At 37.9% G+C, this 13,629-nt stretch overlaps 1 protein-coding gene across 1 annotated transcript in view; it reads right to left on the bottom strand.

The window, feature by feature from the left end:
- TENM2 (teneurin transmembrane protein 2) overlaps positions 1–13,629 on the bottom strand; it is a 1,754,865-nt gene that overhangs the window by 1,729,565 nt on the left and 11,671 nt on the right. Inside the window, exon 2 of the mRNA XM_081504400.1 lies at positions 10,841–10,910. The gene's annotated coding sequence lies outside the window, so the exon portion shown is untranslated. The remainder of the gene's footprint in view (positions 1–10,840; positions 10,911–13,629) is intronic.

The raw sequence follows: 13,629 nt of genomic DNA, 5'->3' as shown, positions 1-13,629 counted from the left end.
GATCCTTGCATAAAGAAAGATATACAGAACAAGGGAACAGAATACAGACCTCAGAAATAAATCTCACATAGATGGTCCTATGATTTTTAACAAGGGTGTCAAGACCATCCAGTAGTAAAAGAACAGTTTTTGTCTTTTTTTTCCCCAAATAATGTTGGGAAACCAGGTATCCACATACAAAAAACAAAATTGGACCCTTACCTTACACTATATACAAATAGTAACTCAAAATGGATCAAAGACCTAAACCTAAGAGCAAAATTTTACATCGCTTAGAAGAAGACATAAGGGGAAAATTTTATGACTTTAGATTTGGTAAAGATTTGTTAGATCGAACATCAAAAGCACAGGCAACTAAAGAGAACATTAGACAAATTGTACTTCATTAAATGTAAAGCCTTTGTATAGAAAGAACACAAACAACAAAGTGAAAAAGGCAACACACAGTGTGAGAGAAAATATTTGCAAATCATGTCTGATAAAGGATTAATATCCAGAACACATATAGAACTCAGAACTCAACAACAACAAAAATGACATTTTTAAAAGATGGACAAAGGACTTCAATAGATCTGTCTTCAAAGAAGATACACAAATGGCTAAGAAAGACATGGAAATATGAGCAGCATCATAATTAGGGGAATGAAAATAAAAATCAAAATGAGATATTACTTTAGACCCACTGGAATGAGTCAAAAAAGGAAAACTGCAGAGGAGGTTGATGAAAAGGGAAAGGAATTAGATATCTGAACATCTGTTTACAACAATAGTAACATTATTCAAAATAGAAAAAAAATGTAGAAACAAAGTATCTTTTAATAGAAGAGTTAATAAACAAAACATGTGCACAGCTCAGAGGAATCTTATTTGAAAGAAAAAAAATTCTGACACATAAAAGAACCACAATATGGATGAACCTTGAAGACACTGCTAAGTGAAATACACCAGTCACAAAGGGAGAGGTATACGCAGATGACACCACCCTTATGGCAGAAAGTGAATAAGAACTAAAGAGCCAGAGTGAAAAAGTTGGCTTAAAGCTCAACATTCAGAAAACTAAGATCATGGCATTCGGTCCCATCACTTCACGGCAAATAGATGGGGAAACAGTGGAAACAGTGGAAACAGTGGCTGACTTTATTTTTCTGGGCTCCAAAATCACTGCTGATGGTCACTGCAGCCATGAAATTAAAAGACACTTACTCCTTGGAAGGAAAGTTATGACCAACCTAGACAGCATATTAAAAGGCAGAGACATTACTTTGCCAACAAAGGTCGGTCTAGTCAAGGTTATGCTTTTTCCAGTAGTCATATATGGATGTGAGAGTTGGACTATAAAGAAAGCTGAACACTGAAGAATTGATGCTTTTGAACTGTGGTGTTGGAGAAGACTCTTGAGAGTCCCTTGGACTGCAAGGAGATCCAACCAGTCCATCCTAAAGGAGATCAGCCCTGGATGTTCGTTGTAAGGACTGGTGTTGAAGCTGAAACTGCAATACTTTGGCCACCTGATGTGAAGAGCTGACTCATTGGAAAAGACCCTGATGCTGGGAAAGATTGAGGGCAGGAGGAGAAGGGGACGACAGAGGATGAGATGGCTGGATGGCATCACCGACTCGATGGACATGGGTTTGGGTAAACTCCAGGAGTTGGTGATGGACAGGGAGGCCTGGCGTGCTGCGGTTCATGGGGTCACAAGGAGTCAGACACGACTGAGCGACTGAACTGAACTGAATACGAAATACCTAGAGTTGTCAAATTCTTAGGGACAGAAAGTAGAATGGTGACAGCCAGGGAGTGGGGATGAGGGTAATGGGGAGTTAGTATTTAGTGAGTACACAGTTTCAATTTGGAAAGATTAAAATGTTATGGAGATGGACGGTGACAATGGTTGCACAATGATGGAAATGTGCTGACAATGAATTCCACCCTTGGTGGCCAACACTTGGTTAGAATGGTAAGTTTTGTATCATGTGTATATTATCACCATAAAGTAAACAAACACACACCTTCCAAACAACAACTGATTCCACACCAGTTTAAATCCTAGGATTCATTCATCTGAACAATGATCTTCTGTCACTAAGTAAACCTCAAACATAGGATCTTAGAGTAGGGACATGTTGGGTGAGGAGAGCTAGTTGTGTTCGTTGTTGTTTCTTTATGTTTGTTTTTTGGCCTCCTCCTACTCTCTTCAAGTTTTAGCTGTCCAGGGTTAAAGCCTAAAAGGGATGAGAGACATAAATGCTGCTTTTAATGGAATAGGGCTTCCCTGGTGACTCAGATGGTAAAGTATCCACCTACAATGGAGGAGACCTGGGTTTGCTCCCTGGGTTGGGAAGATCCCTGGAGAAGGAAATGGCAGCCCACTCCAGTATTCTTGCCTGGGAAATCCCATGGACAGAGGAACCTGGCAGACTACAGTCTATGAGGTAGCAAAGAGTCAGATACGGCTGAGAGAATAACACTTCTGTTGATTCCGGCAGGGATGCTCCATGCCTTGTTCTGGCATGGTCTGCTCTGACTGCAATCGGTGGCCTCTACCAGGACATGGTTTCCAGGTGTGGTGTGCTCTCCCAAGATTTCTCTCACTCTGTTTGGCTCTACTTCTAACGCAGCCCTGGAGCAAGACCGTTGATTCCGTAACTCCACAAGTTCACAAACAAGGAGTAAGATGCCAACCTCTCTTTGACATTTCCTGTAACTTACTTCAAAATACTTCAGTAGAGATAGTGGGATATAGTGGCCTCTGAAATGAATTCACTGTCTTGGAAACATCAGTTTACATGTTATTTACTCCCTTGGAAATGCCAGTTTACCATTTTATGCATTCGAATCAGAATAGTCCCATGAAGACTAGCTAGCATCTAAAGACTTCAATCATAGATCAATGGAAGTCTAAAGATATGCAGATGACACCACCCTTATTGCAAACAGCAAAGAGGAACTAAAGAGCCTCTTGATGAAACTGAAAGAAGAGAGTGAAAAAGCTGGCTTAAAATTCAATATTCAAAAAACTAAGATCCTGGCATCTGGTTCCATCACTTCATGCCAAATAGATGGGGAAACAATGGAAACAGTGACACATTTTATTTCCTTGGGCACCAAAATCACTGCAGATGGTGACTGCATACATGAAATTAAAAGACGCTTGCTCCTTGGAAGAAAGGCTATGAGCAACCTAGACAGCATATTAAAAAGCAGAGACATTACTTTGCCTACAAAAGTCCATATAACCAAAGCTATGGTTTTTCCAGTAGTCATGTGTGCATATGAGAGTTGGACTATAAAGAAAATTGAGCACCAAGGAAATGATGCTTTTGAACTGTGGTGTTGGAGAAAACTCTTGCGAGTCCCTTGGACTGCAAGGAGATCCAATCATTCCATCCTAAAGGTTGTCAGTCCTGAATATTCACTGGAGGGACTGATGCTGAAGCTGAAGCTCCAATACTTTGGCCACCTGATGTGAAGAACTGACTCTTTGGAAAAAACCCCGATGCTGGGAAAGACTGAAGGGGATGACAGAGGATGAGATGGTTGGATGGCATCACCAACTCAATGGACATGAGTTTGAGCAAGCTCCAGGAGTTGCTGATGGACAGGGAAGCCTGGTGTGCTACAGTCCATGGGGTCAAAAACAGGTGGACACAACGGAGGGACTGAACTGAATGTAGACACGTACTGTAAATATACCTATAAAAATATTCACTTGAGGGTTTTGTTTTTATATAGAATAAACTGTATGAAAATACTTTTTTTTTTAACTTATGAAAAGAGTTAAGTTTAACTCTGGAAGTGGCTAAAATGTCTGCCCTTGCATAAGCAGGATGAAACTGAAACAATACAGCCATCCACAGTCTAACACATTTAGAGAAATACCTTTAGTCTATAATACCCTGCGTTCTTTCATGCCCTTCCCCCATTTCAAAATTGTTGAAGGATTCCGTTACTTGATTCAGTTAGAAAGTTAGGTGATTGTGCCATCAGAATGTTGCTGTAAACTTGGCATGTGCGTATTTTTAATCTGTATTTTTAAAATTTTTTTTTAATTGGAGGATAACTGGTGTACAATGTTTTGTTGGTTTATGCTGCACAACAATGTGAATCAGCCATAAGCATACATATATCTCCTCCTCTTCAACCTCCCTCCCATCCCTCTAGGTTGTCACAGAGCACCAGATGGTCAATAAACACATGAAATGATGCTCAACATTGCTCATTATTAGAGAAATGTAACTCAAAACTACAATGAGGTATCACCTTATATCTGTCAGAATGGACACTGTAAAAAATCTATGAACAATATATGCTGGAGAGGATGTGGGAAAAAAGGACCCCTCATGCACTGCTGGTGGGAATGTAAACTGATACAACCACTATGGAGAACAGTATGGATATTCCTTGAAAAACTAGGAATAACACTACCATATGACCCAGCAATCCCACTACTGGGCATATATGCTGTTGTAAACTTTTCATTCAACCACTTGTCAAAGTACCTAATAGAGTAGCAATTTCTCAAGCTTACAGAATAGGATGAATGACTATTTTTGTCTGCTTGCTAATAAAGTTTTTATGAGTTGCAAAAGTTGTCCCAGGCACATAGTAGATGCTCAATCATGTTTGTTGAATAAACAAATTGTATAGAAACATTAAGAAAAACACATTTTTTTTTTTTTCCAAAAGAAGAAATGAGGCTGGGCTGGGAATTGAGCAATCAGGAAAAATTTATAAATTTATTAAATGAATCTACTACAAAGGTACAACTGGCTGTGAATAGCAAGCTAGGTAGCTAGCTGAATAAGTGGACAGATAATTGAGCAGTTTCACTGTTGCTTCTGTCAGTTTGTAATGGTTAAAGAGTTCATCTACCATCTCTTTACATTTTTAACCTCTTCTTGGAGTTGGGAATTAAGCACCCTCTTGTAACACATTCCAGGAGACACCAAGTAAAGTATCCCCCTTGAGCCCAATTACACCCTCTTCCAAATAGGAACCCTGCTACTCTCAGGAAATTGTGGAATCTCAGAGGAAAAGCAGCTGCAGCAGCAGCTGTAATACTGAATAGAATCTTAAGTAAATAGTCTATAAGGCCAGTGAACAATCAATTATAATAAACCAACTATAATCAGTAATAAAAGCCTTAAAATAATTGTACTCATGAGATAGTATTGGTCATATCCTTGCTGTACTCTGGAAATAATAGAATCATTTTTTCACCAATGTAACTACATGGTAATTAAAAGCTGATTTAAGATCAAAGGCAACCTCAAGGTTATAAATATTAAGTCACTGGCTCTGAAAGTCTAAGTATCGTGTTCATTTCACATCTTTACCTTTTAAAAAGAAAGTGGTACAGGAATTTTGGAGCCTGTTTTTCTTAAACAAACTGGGCAAAAATCAGCTATTAAATGAAGCAAGTTACCCAATCATTTTTTTTTTTTCCTAAAATATTCTGGGGAGATAGGACACAAGGGAGCCTGAGGGGGAAAAAGCTTGTCCACATTATGTTTTCTATCTGGATAGGAAATGTTTTAATCACTAATTTCCATGATATAAGACATGAAAGAAACTTGGAAATGGTGATGAACAATGTTGGCAAAAGTAACTGAATGATGCTAAACTGAAGTGGTGAGATTTGGTCAGGCAACAAAAATTCTATCTCTTTTTCTGTGGTACAGATATCCATGGTTGTAGTTCTCTGTTTCATAATCATTTACTGTCATAAATTTAAAAATTGTTACTTGATGAAATCATCCTGCATCTCAGGCAGATTCTTTACCATCTGAGCCACCAGGGAGGCCCCGTCATCTCTAGCTACAAGCACAAAACCCTAGCAGTGAGAATGTATCAAAATCATTAAGGGCCAGGTTTAAACAAAATTATGTTACCTTAGATTAAGTGCTTTGGAATCAGTATAATATTACACGAACGATGATTTTCTAAGGGAAACATGGTGTAATCTCAGGTGGCTGGCATTGGAAATAGCAAAACAAAGACTTGTCCTTATGGAGTTCACAGTCCAGTATGACAGATAGACAATTAATCCACTAAGGACACAGATTCATGTATAATGACAACAATGATAAGTACTATGAAAAGAAGTCCATGGGGCCAGGAAAGTATAAGGCAGAAAAATTAACCTAGTCAGGGGACGACGGAGAAATAGTCAGAGGATGAATCCCTGAAAGGGAGTCTTTGACTGAGATATGAAGGATGACCACTAGGTGAAGGGGCCATGAGGAGGTGTAGGAAGGGGAGAGGAGGGTCGCGGTGGACAAGTGGAGTGACTTCCACCTATGCAAAAAAGTTCCACCGCTAAAGGTAACAGGCGCATTAGAGAGACTTACAGAAAACAAAACAAAACACATTCTTCCACAAGAATTATGCTAATTCTATTAGTTCATCAGGAATGGACAACTTATGACATGAGTATTTTGTCTTCTCTCTTCTGTGCTGCTGGCATTCATTACTGTGTTGAGACATAGCCCCAGTCTCTTTCTATACACAGAAATCTAGGAACTGGCCAAGACAAGCAGAAAACTATCTGTGAGCCCTATCATACAGTGAAGGAATCAAGTCTTTATTAATCTTTACTCCCCTAAGGTCTAAGTACCTTTCACATCCTAAGTCCTCAGTAAACACGGAGTAACACAAAGCATGAGGAAGATTATGAACTATGATAGTGACAAGATAATAAAGCTGTGATACATTCATTTGTTAAAACATACTATTGAGCACCTACCAACTGCTAAACATTTATTTTTCTGGTCCCAGGGGATAGAGTCCCAACTGAGACAGAAAAAATCATTCATCTTTTGGCAGATATATGTTAATGGGGTCAAAAGAGATCATAGTAATGTAATTAACTCAGTAAACAAAAATAGTGGATTGTGATAAATGTTTTAAAGTGAGTAGGTGGAGTGATGACAGAATAACATAGGTTAGTCAAAAAAGCTCTCTCTAATTAGGTAATATCTGAGCTGAGACCTGAAGGACAGGAATAAGTGCCTTCTGCTGAGGCACAAAGAGATGCCAGACACAGAAATCTCAGGTTGATTTCTCAGGGCTGGGATATTCTAGGAAAAAGCAGCAGCTCAAGTTGGCTGGAGAGTGGTGAGCGAGAAGAGAGGAATATCGTGGGGCTGGAGAGTTACAACTTATGTGGGCTGTTTAGGTCCAGGTGAAGAGGTTAGATTATCTTCTGAGACCAAGGGAAAGTGAATAAAGAGTCTTAGGGGAATGACACTTTTGAATGTATTTTTCACAAAGATCCCTCCAAATGTTTGGTGGAGAGAAACTGCACTGCATAGAGGCAAGCATGAGAGCAGGAAGATATTCCTTCAACACCATTTATCACATGGCTCTATAAAAAGAGAAGTTCTCTATTTTGGCTGCAAGAGAAAAACATAAGAAAGCAGAACAAGCAAGTTAACATATCGACACGAAAAATGTCAGAAAAAGATTATGCTATAATCGTGTTATCTAACAGAAACAAAATAAGTTTAAAATGTATGAATAAACTAGTGAATGCGTGAATAAATGAGTGATCAAACCCAAACATGAACTGAGGCATTTGTTCATACAAGGCATTACAAGTAGAATGCCTATCTTCACAAAGGCACCTCTGATGCTAACTGTATCTTATAATATGATCCTGTCCCTAATTCTCATTCCATCCAGCAAATATTTTGTATATTGTATAGGCATATTGCTTTTAAAGCAAATTTATCTATTATCTGGCATCCAAAAAAAAAAAAAAATGCTTCAAATTAACTTTTGTCATAACTCCAAAGGAAACTCTTCTAATGATATTCTGGTTGATGTCAAGGAACACACTGCTTTAATTCATTCCAGTTGTGACAATTTGTGTTTATATCTTTTCTCCAAAAGAGTGTATACCTTCTGCTTGTGGCCATCTGATTCTCAACACTACATTATCCATTGTCACTATTTGACCTGGATCCCTGATTCTTAACCTTGGCTATTTGACCTCTCTCATTTCTTGTCCTGAGAATGTACTCTTTTGGCTTCTGACCTAAACTTTTCTCATTAGCAGGAACTAATGAGCATTTCAGTCAAAGTGGAAAGAAGACCTTGTCACACTTTTACTTCTCTTGGAACATATGTATCGCCAGCCCTCACTTTCAATACAAAGAAAATTGGGAGCAAAATATATTGACATACTTGTCATCACACAAATAAAAGGTTCTACTTTGGATATATCTTACTAAGTCTGCAAAAGCCCATAGCATTTGAGTCAAAAAAAGTCTACCTTTTTCTCACAGTATCCTTCACAGAGATACTAGAATAAATGAACATCCGACATATTTCTTTTCCAGACACTACTCCATTTACAATCTATTTCCTGATTAAATCATTATAACAAGCTCAAAAGATGGTTTCTATTATAATTCCCACTTTACAGGTTGAAAAACTATAATTTGAAGATATTAAGTAGTTGGTCAATATTCTACAGTTAGAAAAATGGTCAAGAGAATTTATTTCTAGCCAGAATTGTCCTAAAACCCTCACCATTACCTACTAGTTAGTGTGTGATCTAGGAAAGAAGAAAGCAAAATGTTTATTCTCCCACACTATATACCATGCTTTATTCTTTTCTTTAAAAAAGTTTTAGTTCATGTCATAACACAAAATAGGATGTTTTAAGAAAAAAAATCACGTATGATTTGAAAACTTAAGCATTATTATACCAGCTTATCTATACCAAAAGATTTAAAATATTAATAACAACATTAAATTTTCCCACAGATTATTTTAGGACTGACATAATAGCAAACAGCAGGCCAGCTGTTCAAATTATAAATCTCTGATTCTTAAAGGAAGTGTCTAAAACCCAACTTACACTTTAAAACATTCAGTTTAGTTTTAGTGTCATGGCTAACTTTTCTCACTCCTGAGTGAATTATCTTTCATTCTCTCTCTAAACATGATGGGGAAAATGTGTATTTTCAAACAAGATGTTGTAAAATTTGCAGAGTACTGCAAATTCTGCTTCAAGGCTTGAAAACTCAGCTTCTTTAATAATTCACACCTCTGTCTTCCTAGGTGGGCTTCACAATTGTAATGAAAAGTTAGGAAGCCTGAGACTGTCTACCTTCTCCAGGAAGCAAATTCTTAGCATATGTATCAGAACATTTTTCTCTTTGTCTTCAATGGATCAATAATACTGAGGCTACCAAAGTAAGTATCTACCCAACAGAGGACTCCATTTCAGAATTCACCCATGAAATGTCTTCAAACACAGCAACAGAGATTATCTACAATTCATCAATTTCTTAGCTCTTCTGACCGTAACTTACATGTACCTAATATCAAGAATTCTTATTCCAAGTCTTTTACATTATAGCAATTTCCTTTGGGATTATATTTCAGTAAGTAAAATGCTCTTTGGGAACTATTTAATTTTTCCTCAGCTTGTTCTTTTTCTTGACCACCCCCCCTACAAATCCCACAGACTTCTTATTTTTAGAGTTGAAGTATCAGCTTTATCATAAAGTTTATTCTCTGCAGGCATGAACAAGCAAAATCAAAGTGAAATAAATGAACTGAAAAAAAAAAAAAAAACCTACCCTGGAAATCTCTAGAAAGCACACATATATACATACATATAAACAACTCATTTTGTACAAAAACCAGAAAGACCAAAAAGTCCACCAAAACTCCACAAAAAATACATGTCACAGGTTCAAACTTTAGACATTCTCACGTGCTTTTTAAAAAGGAAAATGAATGACATTAAACGATAAATTCTTTTTAGCAGTAGGATTCTTTATAGTTTTCAGAGTGTTATTACATATGTCATCTCACTGCCTTTTTAAAACCTTTGAACAAATCTAATGCAATGTGTAATTTGCCTCGATGTTATAGTATGTTTCTATTTTATGAAAGAAAACTGTAAATAAGGTTAGATATTCAGAAAAGCAAAACAAACCACATAATAAATAGAGAAAAGGCATCCATGAAGGCAGCAAAGACAGTCGAGCTTCGAAAAAGCACATAATTAACTATAGCTTGGAACTTTTCCAAAATCTCGCTCACCAACTGGCTAACGCTTTGACTGAAACACGCTGGGTGACAGGAAGAATTCTCAGGGTGAGAACTACCAGCTCTGAGATAGTCAGCCTCATTAGAACATATCAAGTCTTCCTTCAATGTGAACATTCTTTCTCCCGCGCAAATGTGTATCAATATTTACCAGGAAGGGAAAGGACACATGGTCACGTGTGTATGTAACAGAATAGCCGAGGCAGCACGGCTGCTTAGCTGGAAAGCAAGATCTCACCAACGAAAAAATGAAACATACAAAATCAAAACTTGGAGTCACGAATGGTGGACTTTATATCTGGATATCAATATTCTTTTTAAGGTTTCTGTTTTCATCAGTTCATTCAATCATTTGAACAACTTTCTTTAAGCACCTGTATGTCAGGCACTGGGGGTTAAAAAGAAAAATGATTAAGGCACCATCTTTATTAGCAAGAAGCTCTTGGCCTAGAGATGAAATCAAGCAGTGGGAGAATTATGGTAAGGGATACACTGAGAGTATAATGAGGGCCCTGGAAAACTAACTTAGCTTGGGAAGAGCAAGAGGCAGCTGTTGGTTTTTTTGATAAGCACATGCCTTTTTTCCCCCAATATATACATGAATAGCAAGAAAGGTTGAAATCCTCACTATGAACAAGAAAAATTATCAAATGAGGCTACTGCTGATTTGCATATTCACTTAGGGAAGAACACTCACAGATGCTTTGATTGGGTGAACATAGGAGCAAGGCTTTTGGTTTATGACACACGTGCTGTCATTCCAGCGGATTACCTGGAGAAGAGCTTCAACAGGGGCTGCTCTCAAAACCCTGCACAGAACCGTCTGGATGTCTTCGTTGCATCTGGAAGACAAGAAAAGCATCAGTTAAAGCTATCAGCTTATGACACAAAGGTAGTGCTGAGAATAAGTGATAGGAAATATCCACACCAAAGAAACCTGCCCGCTGAACACAGAGAATGCCAAGGACAGAGGTGGATTAGGAGTTTATCTCCGAAGTGACAGGTTTCTGCATTTCAGAAGCATCATACTGGAGTGGGTGATGGAAGAGCTTTGTATAAATAAAACCAAGATCCCCATTCACTGGGAAATCTTGGGTTTCTTTTTTTGATCTCAACTCAGTTTGGAAATCCTAGATTAACCTGATAGAGTCAGTTTTTCTTCAGTCTCAGTTGCTGCTTCCATGAGGATTTGAGCAGATTCTGAAATGCAATTCCTGTCACTATAGCCATTAACAAACATGATATGGAAAGGAAAAAAAATGCTTTTAAAAATACAAAAAGCAAACTAAATTTTTTTTTTTTTATAAAACCACATCTCTAGCTTTTAATAGTTTCTCTCTCCTCCCAAAGGTCACACAAGCTATTTATTTGTCTCTCTGCTGAGTGACTGTATACATTTCATCATTTATAGAGAGACAATCAGAAAGTCATTATTTATCTTAGGTTCAGCTTTAATTCAATCCAGTGCAAAGAAATGCAATGAAACAAGCATTATGAAAGCTGCAAAACAGGACACCTTATTTTGTGTCAATGTCCCCTGAGTATACCTTACATTGGGTTCAATCTTCCATGAGAATCTTAGAGAATTTACAACAAAAAACAGCAACGCACTTGTGAATCTCCCTTAATGTTGGCAGCACAAGTTAAAAACAATAGCAGCAACAAAATTACACTGGGCCTTCTCCAGCATAAGCATGAAAATGAAGGTGACAAGACAACACTTACGGCTATGAGGCGGTGTAGAGAAATCTGATGCTTTTATCAGGCTTTGTGCATTACTTGGGACTTTTTTCTGAGTTCTGATAGGAAATCAGATGCAAACTGTCAATTGTGATTATTGGAAAATACTTAACAAAATCTGATACTGGAGCTCTAAAATGTTTCTCACTACATCAGCATTTCTGGAACTACAATCTTAAGGTAAACACAGAGGAAATGTAAAGCCACATGTGTTGACCTCTATTTGCAAAATAACTGTATGATCTGCTAATTTTTTTTAATGAATGTCACCTCTAGAAAGCCTCTCTTCTTGGGCCTAGGTTTTCAGAAAAGAACCTAACATTCTCTGCATAAAACTGTTTTGATGGGCAAGATTGTTTTCTTTGCCTTTGAAAGGAAAATAACAATAATTAAGCACTTAAAGCTTCCCTAGATGAGGTTATTTTGTTTTCCTATTTTAAAAAATCATCTGATTCTTTGTAAACACGACCTAATTAATATAACCAGTTTCATCATAATTATCAGCCTCTCAGGACAGATTGTGTACTCTTGATGTTCAAGGTGCAAGGAATTCCTTTAGTCTTAGCTAGAAAGAAAATCAGTGGCCACCAGAGTTTACCAAATGCTACTGTCAAGAAATATGCCCATTAGAATGACAGGTTTCATTTACCAGAAGATATTAAAATCCTGTCAATGTGATTTCTATCAAGAACATTTTCACTGAAATAATAAAAAATGAATGAAGGAAATCAAATGGAGTCATCTAGTTAAATATTCATTTTCTAATCTTTAGGGAGGTGTTTATTATACTTTGAACACCTGGCCCTTAGTAGCACGCTGTCTGATTTTAAACTTGTTATCCTGTCATGGCAAATTCCAAGAGGGCTGTGAATTAAGCCCATTATTATGAAAAAGCCAAAGTAACAAAGTGCCTTCATTCTCAATCCAGGAATCATCTAAGAAAAGGGACTCTAAGAAAAAATAAAGAGGTACTCCTAAGGAGTGGGTTTAGGGAAGCCAAGTGAAGCTTTTGTGGTGCAAATTTTAAGGAGGCCGTGGCACAGAGGTGCAGAGATTCTGCACTGGCACGACACACACAGAATGAGTCTCCTTAAATTTTGCACACTGGGCATCTCATTCATTTCACCCAGGTCCTGGCTCTGAGTCCTCTGGCACTTGTGATAATGGTATTTAAAGAGCCAATGACAAATAAGAAGACAACAATAAAGATATGTTTCATGTATTTGAGAGACTGTTCTCACAAATGCAACTTAAGTAAGAAAACATACTTTTTGACATACATGATGTGCGTGTGCATTTATGTGTGTTAAGCCGCTTCAGCCGTGTCCTGTTTTTTGCGACCCCAGGGACTGCAGCCCGCCAGGGTCCTCTGTCCCTGGGATTCTCCAAGCAAGAATACCGGATCAGGTTGCCATGCTCTCCTCCAGGGGATCTTTCGGACCCAGGGATCAAATCCAGGTCTCTTGTATCTCCTGCACTGGCAGGGGGATTCTTTACCACTAGCAAATCAACTCAGAGATCTACAGTAGGCAGAAGAGGTAAGAAATGAATCCAGGTATGAAAAGAGAAAGTTTCTCAGGTTATTTCCTAATCTCATTTCCCATCCCAACCCAGCCTCTCCTGCAGGAGGTACACCAGACAGAAGTTCTCAGTTCTGCTAGGGAAAGAAACAAGTGTATTAAAGGAAGAAAAAAAAAAAATGTAAAAAAGATGGAAACAGCATGCATAAGGCACACTACTTAAGAAGGCATATGCCTGACTCACTGAAGCAAAACAAAACGCAAAAGAATCAAAATGCCTAGGTGGAAGGAAAATGGTTTC

Source organism: Giraffa tippelskirchi, chromosome 6 (assembly GCF_054371585.1).
Source record: "Giraffa tippelskirchi isolate mGirTip1 chromosome 6, T2T-mGirTip1v1.2.pri, whole genome shotgun sequence".
Lineage (NCBI taxonomy): Eukaryota > Metazoa > Chordata > Mammalia > Artiodactyla > Giraffidae > Giraffa > Giraffa tippelskirchi.
This window is presented reverse-complemented; position numbering and strand designations above follow the sequence as displayed.